Source organism: Balaenoptera borealis, assembly GCF_965194805.1.
Source record: "Balaenoptera borealis genome assembly, chromosome: 7".
Lineage (NCBI taxonomy): Eukaryota > Metazoa > Chordata > Mammalia > Artiodactyla > Balaenopteridae > Balaenoptera > Balaenoptera borealis.
Window position 1 is genome coordinate 8,564,662 of NC_138864.1, and position 11,263 is coordinate 8,575,924.

Sequence of the window (11,263 nt, forward strand, 5' to 3'; positions counted from 1 at the left end):
TTTCCCAGTGTTTTATAGATAATTTGCTCACTCCTAATTTGGATGAATTATTTTGGACAATTCTCTACTTAAGTAAGTTTTTCCAAATTATTAGCTCTCTTTCTTCCCTTATATTTCATTCTTCTATGAAATGATTAGATGAATTACATAATTGTAAAGTTTGTCATAGATTGGTAACATATTCAACTGAAATTATGATAAAAATGCAGTTAAATTAATAGAAGTGTAAGTGTACTGGAATACTAAAGACAGCCTGTAGCAAAGGAGGTGTTATATATACATGTATTCTTATATGTACGTGTGTCAATAGATTGTGAAAATTATATGCATATAAATGCGTATACAGATATATAACACGTTTTTGAACTACATGTATATGCAAATATATGCAAATATAGTGCATTCCTAATATATGTATGCACATTATACATAGCAATATGTACATACATATACACATACTCTAGATATGAATATAGACTGAAAGTCAGGTAACACACCAGAGTAATAAGAAATTTCAGATTCATCAGGGGACAAATGGATAGTCCAAGACATAGAATTAAATTAGCTCATTGAGGAAGAATATAAAAAGAAATAATATATCTTGTGATCAGGAAAAAAATACTTTAAAAACTCAGTATAGTCAGAGTAAAGCTCCAGGATTATTTATAGCTATGAGCAAAGAATGAATAACAATATTTCTTAAAGAAAATTTAACATTCAAATCTAAAATTTTATTTTGAATTTTTACTGGATTTTACATGTTTGCTAGGACCAAATATTGCTCAAATATTTAATGTTTGGAAATAATTGCATTGAAATAAGCAAAAGCAGCACAAAAATCTCACCTTACTTTTTGATTATGGTATTAACTCAGAATTGATTTACTTGGTTATTTTTTTTAGTTTTGTAACTCAAGCGATAGGCTAATGATGTCTTGTATGTTTTTATTAGCAAACTCTGTCATTCCACCAGAGACTATATAGCAAATCTTAATATTACTTATGTCATAAACAGGCACAGTTTTGTGGCTGTATTTTTTTCAGAAAGGAGAAAAATCTTTTCGGAGGCAAACTTTTATATCCCTCCTTTGCAACTTTCTAGAAAAATAGAAGTTCTAAAAAATAGAATTATTATACTTTAGAAAACTGAAATAATTGTTCATATCAAAAATGGCTTCTTTCACATGAACTTAAAATGTGATGTTCCTAGTTAAATATATGACATTTCTCTAAGAGATTGCAAAATTATTATATGAATAGCAAAAGTAATAAAGATCACTTAAGCAATTATAACCCTCAACATTTCTTGATTTTGGAAAATAATAATTATGATAATGGCTCACATCACTGGCTCACTATCTTATGGTATAATAAATTAAACATTTTTATTAAACTTTCAAAAAGAATATATAGAGCAATATAATAAAATGTTTGGAATGCATTATTTTGGAAGGTGCAATTTAATTTAATTCAGTAATCTTTTTATAGAATATTGCCTTGCTTCCCTTGAATTTCTGTCTCTCCTTATCCATGTGTTCTCGGCAGTAACACTGTACTAACATTAGTTGATAAATATGAGTGAACATGGAGAGGGGTCCAGCCTAACAGGATCAGCCCCAGACAGCTCAACAGTAAAGTTCATCGCTCTTTGCATTTTGTCTTCTCTAAATTCACGCAGGATCAACCTTAAGTGTCCTTGAAACAGAGATATGCATCAGATGGTCTAATTATAAAATGTACAGTAAGTCCCCTATAAACAAACGAGTACTGTTCCAAGAGCACGTTTGTAAGTCCAATTTGTTAGTAAGTCCAACAAAGTTAGCCTAGGTACCCAACTAACACAATTGGCTATATAGTACTATACTGTAATAGGTTTATAATACTTTTCACACAAATAATACATAAAAAAACAAACACAAAAAATAAAGAAAACATTTTTAGTCTTACAGTACAATACCTTGAAAAGTACAGTAGTACAGTACAACAGCTGGCATCCAGGGGCTGGCATTGAGTGAACAGGCAAGAAGAGTTACTGACTGGAGGAGGGAGAGGGGGTGGGAGATGGTAGAGCTGAAAGATCGTCAGCAATAGGAGACGGAGGGTAAGCTGCAATTTCACTCACGCCTGACGTGGATGGCACAGGTTCTGGTTCCTTGCTGGATTCAATTCTATCTGCCCTCTTGAAAGAATGATCCAGTGATGTCTGGGTAGTAGCTCTTTTTTTCTAGTCATAGATGACACGGTAGCACTGGATCGCCTTCTGAATGGCTGCTGCAACCCTCGTGTACCGTTCCACCTTCAGGTCCTGTGCCTCAAAAACTAACAGTGTCTCCTCAGATAAAGAAAATCCCCTTGCCATTTCCTGCATCGTGAATCTCTTCAGTTCTTCAGTTACTTCTTCCTCTTGTCTCTCTTCATCCTTCCTCTGGGCCTCCAATTCCATCAGGTCTTCATTAGTAACCTCCTCGTGTTGCACAGCAAGGAGTTCAAGGTTATAAGAATTGAGCGAGGTCTGTCATCCTTTCACCTCGCTCCACTCTCTCAATTATTTTCACTTTTATTTCCATAGTTATTGCTTGGCACTTCTTAACAGTACCAGCTACATCACTGCTGCTTTCATGCTTGCTTCCAGACATCGTGGGCTTGAAATAAAGATACTGTGCTACTGTACTCTATACAGTACCGTACAGTACAGTACACAAAAGCACAACCACTTGTAGAGGATGCACGCACGTGACAATGTACGCCAGACACTTGAAATAACACGTGATTGGACATGCGAATTCACGTTTGCATCTTTGAAGGTTCTCAACTTGAAGGTTCATATGTAGGGGACTTACGGTGCAGTAAAGGAATAAGGAAAGAATACACGGTGGGGAAATGCAGGTAGCTGTGCCTTTAAGGTGGGTCCATGTGTCCTCAAGAATCAGAACTTCACTCCTCCTCCAGGGACACTGATGTAAACAAACCTTATCCAGGGAAATTGCTCCAAATAGTCTGTTTTAAGTCCTATTTCTTATGTCAGGTCTGATAGTTGTTCTTGAGGCTTTGAGTCCAGATTCTCCCAAATGTACTCCTGCTAGAGGTCCCTAGTTTTGCCTCCTGGTTGGTGACCTCTCGTTACAATTCTGCTTCCAGAGTAGACTCTGGTGCTCATTTCACTCTCCTGACGCAGACCTCTGGGTGCTTGCCCACTGTGTCTTTCTTAGTCCAGTGTGGCTGGCTCAGTTTCCAGCCCTATAATCTGGCCTGTGGCGGAGGCCCATAACTTTGAAGCAAAAATGGTAACCCCCAAATTCTTTAACTTTTTTTTTTGAAATAATTTTAGATTTATAAAAGAGTTTCCACTTATCTTTACTCAGCACCCACCCCTAACGTTAACATCTTCCAGAACCATGGTATATTGATCAAAATTAAGAAAGTAACATTGGTATAATATTAAAAACTTAGCTCAGACTTTATTTGGATTTCATCAGCATTTCCATCAACGGTTTTTCTCTTTCAGGATCCAGTCCAATGTACCTTGTTGCATTAAATCATCATCTCTCCTTAGAAGCCCCCTACCTGGGACAATCTCTTAGTCTTTCCTTATTTCTCATGACCTGAGCAGTTTTGCAAAATGTTCCGTTAGGGAAGACAGCATTTTTTAAAGTTACAGTGAGTTAAAAATGTCTTAGAGGAGAAAGATATTATAAAAGTCTTTTCACAGTTTAAAATTTGGGGTTAAGGTATAGTTTTAAAAATTAGGATCACATTTGTATAAGTGTGTTAGTTACGCACATTAAATACATCTTTGGTTTCAGTGTGAATGCAACCCCACTTGATGAGTGAGTTATGTTGTTAAATGTGAAGGAAAGTGGAAAGAGCAAGAGAATAAGCCATCACCATGGACGGGATGCACCAAAGCCAGACTGGAATGGCATTGTATGAAGCCCAGTAAAGGAATTTAAATTTAGGTAAAAAGGGAGTTTAAGTATCTGGGCAATTGTATCACCCTGATTGCTGTATCACATTCATTTAGCATTCCTAAAGGATTTCTTGAGAGTCTCTACTGATCCAAGTACTTTGCTAGGCACCAGGGACGAGGTGGTCACTGAGACACCGAGGAAACTAAAAGTCAGTGGGAAGATAGAACAAAGAGGATTCAATACAGTTTGACAAATGTTGCTATAATGGCAAATACACATTTCTATGTGAACACATCAAAGACATGAGAAAGTTTTGCTGTAGATAATTTAGAAAAAAAAAAAAGAACATCTTTTAGGATAAGTAGAAATTAATTGGGAAAATGACTCAGAGAGAAAAGGAGGGAAACGGAAACAAAGAAAATACTGGGCCATGTAAAGTTTAAATAGCTGATAGGGGAGAGCGAGCAGTGTTGGTATTACAAGTACCTAGTCCGCAGATTGACTCGGACCTGTTTATAGGTGACAGTGTCAGTTGACCTGCCCTTATGCCTGACCAGTCTGTGGCCCTTTCAGTCAAAAGTGTCCTGGTTTGAGTGAAAAATTATATGCTCACTCTTAAGAGAGCACAAGTTACATGCTCTGTACTGAAGGAATGTGGAGTTGATCAGGTGGGCACAACTAGAAGTGGGGAGAATGAAAAAGCCTTGATTCTTTTATTCTGGGTGATTGAGCTTGAGGCTTTTATGAGACATTCATGCAAAGATGGTCATGAATAATTCTCTATATACAAATGCAGAGAGATCCGTGCCTTGTGTGTGGGACGTGTGTGTGTGGAGAGAGAGAGAGAGAATCAAAGGATGGGTGAATCCCAGAGAACATTCAGCCCTATATAATGATTAAGCAAACAAGATTTGAACTTGGTGAATTATGTCTCCTGTCCCTCATCCATAAAGCAGGACTAATATTATTCAATTCATGGAGTCCTGAAGATGAAATGAGATGGTAAATAAGTGTTTGCACCCAGTAATCAGTCAATGGCCATATAGTTAGAAATATATGTAGTTACAGAAATTTGTCCATATTTATATAGTTATCACGATACACGTGTAACTCTCATTCCTATTCTTGTGTTCCTGGGGTAGAAGAAGAAGGGCAGCTCCCACAAGAATATCTTTATTTGAGAGCGTTATTACGTCATAAAGTGAGGAAGAATTTAAAGTGACAGAGTATGGAGGTTCCTTAAAAAAACTAAAAATAGAACTACCATACGACCCAGCAATCCCACTACTGGGCATATACCCTGAGAAAACCATAATTCAAAAAGAGCCCTGTACCACAATGTTCATTGCAGCTCTATTTACAATAGCCAGGACTTGGAAGCAACCTAAGTGTCCATCGACAGATGAATGGATAAAGAAGATGTGGCACATATATACAATGGAATATTACTCAGCCATAAAAAGAAAGGAAATTGAGTTATTTGTAGTGAGGTGGATGGACCTAGAGTCTGTCATACAGAGTGAAGTAAGTTAGAAAGAGAAAAACAAATATCATATGCTAACACATATATATGGAATCTAAAAAAAAAAAAAAAAAAAAAGGTTCTGAAGAACATAGGGACAGGACGGGAAAAAAGACACAGACATAGAAAATGGACTTGAGGAAAAGGGGAGGGGGAAGGGTAAGCTGGGACGAAGTGAGAGAGGGAATGGACTTATATATACTACCAGATGTAAAATAAATAGCTAGTGAGAAGCAGCCGCATAGCACAGGGAGATCAGTTCCTTGCTTTGCGACCACCTAGAGGGGTGGGGTAGGGAGGGTGGGAGGGAGACACAAGAGGGAGGAGATATGGGGATATATGTATATGTACAGCTGATTCACTTTGTTATAAAGCAGAAACTGACACACCATTGTAAAGCAGTTATACTCCAATAAAGATGTTAAAAATAAATAAATAAAGTGAAAGACATACTTGTTTATTTAGGCACAGAGGGTAGTGTGGGGCAGGCATGTTTCCCTGAAGGCAGAATGAGAAAAGAAGAATGAACTCATGGAATTGGGCTGTCCTTTTTACATGTGGGAAGTTACCTTTTGACCTTTGATTCGGCATCTGTGGGCCTGGCCTGCAGGGATCCTGTTGAGTCTGGTTTCATAGCAACCTAACACCGCCTCACTCCAACTAAGACTGTAAGAGCATGTTTAACAAGATTTAAAGAGAATTGCCTGAATTCCTCAAACAAAACAAACTCTAGTCAGAGGTGGTATATGGATTTTTCTTTCAAGAGATTAGCCAAGAAGAAGTAGATAATTAAAGGCAAAGTAAATCCATAGGTCACTAATATTGTAGAGACAGAGAAAATACAGAAAGAAAGAATTAGTTAACAGACTTTTTATCTAAAAGAAATAAAACAGAAACACATAACCACACAGAGAATGAGCTAAAGAATCTGCAGCAACCTTAGCTTGTTAACTAATCAGAAGCTCTGTGTTGGATAGGTGACTGAGTTACAGGAGAGCACAGGAAAAACCAGGTCAGCTATGAAGACTCTTAAGAATTAAACTTTACTTCACTTAGTATGATCATCTCTATGTCCATCCATGTTGCTGCAAAGGGCATTATTTCATTCAGAGAAAGACAAATATCATATGATGTCATTTATATGTGGAATCTAAAAATAAGATAAAAGTGAACTAATTTAGAAAAGAGAAACAGACCCACGGACATACAAAACAAGCTTATGGTTACCAAAGGGGAAAGGTCAGGGGAAGGGATAAATTAGGCGTTGGGGATTAGCATATACATACTACTATATATAAAATATTATAGATAATCGAGCACCTACTCTATAGCACAGGGAACTCTACTCAATATTCTGTAATAAACTATAGCAGAAAAGGATCTGAAAAAGAATGGATATATGTATATGTTATAACTGAATCACTTTGCTGTACACATCAAACTAACACAACATTGTAAATAAACCATACTACAATATAAAATAAAAATTTAAAAAAGGAATCAAACTTTTTAAGAAGTTGAATTAAAATTCAATCAATTTTGTAGGTGAGATTTAGTGTTCTTTCCAACAATCATTTGTCAAGAGATTTAATGACATTTTGAGACCAAACCTAGTTTCTGTGGGCATCTTCTCACCTGTGCCTCTTTATCTACAGAATGAAGGCTGGAGAGATGCACGGCCTGGGAAGTTGTACCAAAATGGGCAATGCCTGTTGGAGAAGGTCACGGAGAAGACTGACCCCTGGTTGACCCAAGAGGTGGCCCCGGGAAATCAGAGGCTCCCCACCCACTCCCCTGTCCTTGGGATGCACGTCCGCTTGCCTTTCCTGCCCCCAGAAGCTGCCCCAAGGACACAGCCTTGAGATAGTGATGTGACGATGAGACCATCTGGGCTGTGTACATGACTGAACTCAGTTAAGTCCTCCATATAAACTTTTAGGATTCTGATAAGTGGGGCAGAGATCTACCCACAAGCCTCCTATGTGAGTTCCCTTGAGTGGTCTGCCTATTTCTTTGGTCTCTCTTTGACTCCCTTGTATGGGGGCTGGTTTCCAGTTACACAAGGTTTCTAAGCAACAGTTATTGAGTCAGCCAAGACACAGAGCACAAAAAGGTAAATCAGAGACCTTAGCCTGCTGTTCTGCAAAGTGAGGTGGGTGCAAACTGCCACAGATTAAGGTCTGAGCACCTGCGACAGAGCCTGATTGAGACGCTCAGAGGTGAAACCCCTGGGAAAGTGATGCAAGTGAAGAGGAAGATGCTGCGATTGATGAGGAAATGTACAAAACACCTGGCGCCAGCCCACCCCTAATACAAAGGAAGGCAGAAGGACAGCCGCAGCAACACAGCCAGCGGGGCAGCCCCCCACTCAGGAAACATTCATGATGGAGATAATATACACCCACTGAGTTTATTGATACAGCTGCCAAGTTCCCACAAAAGGCCAGGGAAAGTTATCCAGACGTGCATAAATGGTTATACAGTCATGGTTAGTGCGGGCAATGGGATAAGGGAGGGGATGGCATTTCTCTGACCAGGGAGGAGGCAGGCAGAGAAAACGAGCACCGTCTCTGTACACCCTGCCCTCCAGCTGTGCCTGTGTGGGGCTTGATAGGATCTAGGCACTCTGGCTCTTAGAGATTGGATTGTTCCATCTTGCAGGGAGGCTTGACCCAATGAAAGGGAGATGCCTGGGCATGTGGGACCCTGGGCATCTATAGAAGAGATGCAACAAATCCACAGGAAGTTGGGAATGAGGCCATCTATGCCCCTGTCTTTGAAGGTCCTGATTGGAACACATTCACTGCAGGAATGAAAGTTAAGATACTCCAGTCCTCACCCAGCACCTGGTATGAGATGCTGATATCCATGCTAAGCCCAGCCACCATGGGACAAGGCATTTCCTATATTGGGCAGTCCATTGCTCATCTGGGGGAAACTAACATGTCCCGGGAATGGGTATGGGCTGTGGGAAAGACCTGAGACAGAGAGGGAGCCTGGAAAGCCAGAGGCTAACCCAATCGGCTCTACAGGGTCCAACAAACGTGGTCTGACCCCTTTGCTGCAGGGACACACCTGAATAGATAGATGGATAACTCAACACTGTTGAGTGGGTTGGCCTGTGGAAAGGCTTAAACCTGAACAAAAGTTCAGACCTGCCCCATCTGCCCTACCATCCCTCATGCCCCGCTGGTCCCAGCAGAGGCCTCAGGGGTACAGTCCTATTCAGGATGGGTGCCTCCCACCTCCCAGATATAGTATGCAGGCCAAGATCATCTCCAAGTGAAGGCCACTGGTGGTCGATAGGAGGCCGCATGTGGCGGTCACCATTCGTCAGTCCTCCAAAAGTAAACCAAAGGTGATGGTTCTGACGCTGAGTGTGCTTTAACACGTGGTCACCCTCAGAAGTCTCCTGGAGCCCTCAGCACCATCGATGGGTCTGGGGGCAAATGGTTATAGTCAGGAGGTTCCTTTGAGTCTGCAAAGTGGACGTTCTCCCCTACGAGAATACGTGGTTTCCATCCCTCCAAAACCAGAGACCATTTTGGGCACTGATGTCTTACGAGGTCAATCTCTGCAACTTCTGCCAGTAAACTCTGCCTCTGTGTTAGAGTAATCAAACCGGTGCTGAGAGGGGACATGCCAACTGGGGACTGTTAGCCTACCACCCCTGCTGAGAGTGGTAACCAGCAAAGAATAATGGAAACTGCCTGGGAGCAGGACAGAGGAGAAACTGTCCAAGAAATGCATGTGTGGGTATTGTACCATTAAAGCTGGTTGGACATGTGAAAATCCAGCTGGCTTGTGGGGGTGCCGTGGGCTACCCAGGATTGAACGAGGTGGGGCCCCCACCCGTGTAGCTGTACCCAACACTGTCCGCATCTTAGGTGCCTTAGCCGTGGTCCTAGGGGTGTGCCACGAAACACTGCACTCAGCAGATGTCTCTTCCAGTCACCCCTGGCGACTGAGTCACAGAATCAATTTGCCAGCATCTGGGAGGGACACAAGGGACCTTTCAGATACTTCCCCAAGGCCACCTGCCTGGCCTCACCACACGTCCTGGACGGTAGCCTGAGATCTGTCCACGTTTTCTTTCCACATCAGTAAAGTGGGCCCTTTACGCTGATGATATAATGTTAACACACGAAGGCTTGCCTCTGTGGTGGGACACTCTGCAGACTTTGCTGGAACATCTGTGAGGGAGAAGATGGGAAGTGAACCCACCCAAAATTCAAGACCTGGGCACTGCTGTAAAGCTTTGAGAGTCGTTTGGTCTGTGAGACGCACTTTGTGCCAGAAGCTGTGACTGATAAGGGGCAGGCCTATCCACCCTCTAAGAACATGACAGATGTACAAGGCTATGTAGCGATTTGGGGTTCAGGGAGGACTTTTATTCCCCACCAGGCACAGTGCATCCCCCTCTACCTCCTGGTAAAGAAAGGTACCGTGTGGAAGTGGGGATCCAGGCAGCAAGCCGCCTTTGAGAAACACAATGCTACTGAAGCAGGTGAAAGCTTGGTACCTCCCAAGCTGGGCCACCCTTAGAAATAGATGTGTCCGTGAGTCTGACATGTATGTGTTGGGCACTGTGGCCAAGATGACAGAAGGAGAGAGTGCCTGGAGGAGTTTTGTCTCAGCTCTGGAAGGAGACAGAAGCCCAATGTACCCCACATAAGGCAATAGCATCTCATGGTAAGAGCTTCCCTCCCTATCAAGGGGTGCCTGGGAACACATTCTATCTACCCGCTTCCGACAGGGCTCAGACTCTCATGTCGACTAAGTGTTGCATGCCTATTCTGCCTGTTTCCCTTTCCTCTGTCCCCCAGCCCACCATCTCTAGGAATGTGGGAGCTCCTAGGACCTGAAGAGTAGGCACTAGGCCTGTAGAGAGGAAACATGGGAGACCCCTGCTGATGCCTGTTATATGGTTGCAGTAGCTCTACGTGAGGCAATCCATCCAAGTGGATGGCAGTTGCTATTCTGCCCATCATCAGTACCACCTAGATGGAAAATGGGAATGGATTGCAGCAGCCAGGGGGCTGAATTCAGAGCAGTTTGGCTGGTGGTCACTCATGAGCCCCGGCCGTTAACCCTTTGCACTGACAGTTAGGCTGTTCTAGAAGGACTGACCCTATGTCTTGGACAATGAGAAGCCAAGTTGATCGCGAATAAGCCCTTGTGGGGTCAGGATATGTGGAAAGACATTTGAGTTCACCTGCAAGAGTCCACGGCAAACCTCATTGTTTTCCACGTCCCAGCTCATAAGGCATTGACACCTCCTGGAACTCAGGAGCTGATGCCCTGGCCTGGGTATGACCCCCAGAAACCTGACCCTCCAGTAGATCCAGCAGACTAGATGCTGAGGAAGAGCGGCCCCTGCAGTACCTGGGTGGGATGGTGTATTGTCAAGAATGGTTTTTGGATTCTAACTTCTTCCAATCTTTTCTTGACTATATTATTCTGTTGCTTTATATTTCTATGCTGGCTTCCAAATCACCTGTTGGTAAAGAGACGTATACTGAAAGACTGGGGTAGATTGAGCAGAGAGAAGAATACAGTTTACCTACAAACTTTGATTCAAAAGAAAGAGTCATAAATGAGCCTTATTTAACACCATACAAAATCAGAAGTCTATAAAAGATCATTACTACCAGTACCAATGTTGGCAATATTTTGTATATAGACTTTGGGAAAGAATCGAACACCTGGGATCAGTGCCAGAACTAGGGCATAGAGCCTGACCCATAAATAGTTGAAGTATATATAATCAAAGTCAATAGAGAAATTAAGACTTGGCAAAAAATCTAAGGCTGTTATTAATGGATGTCCCAAGA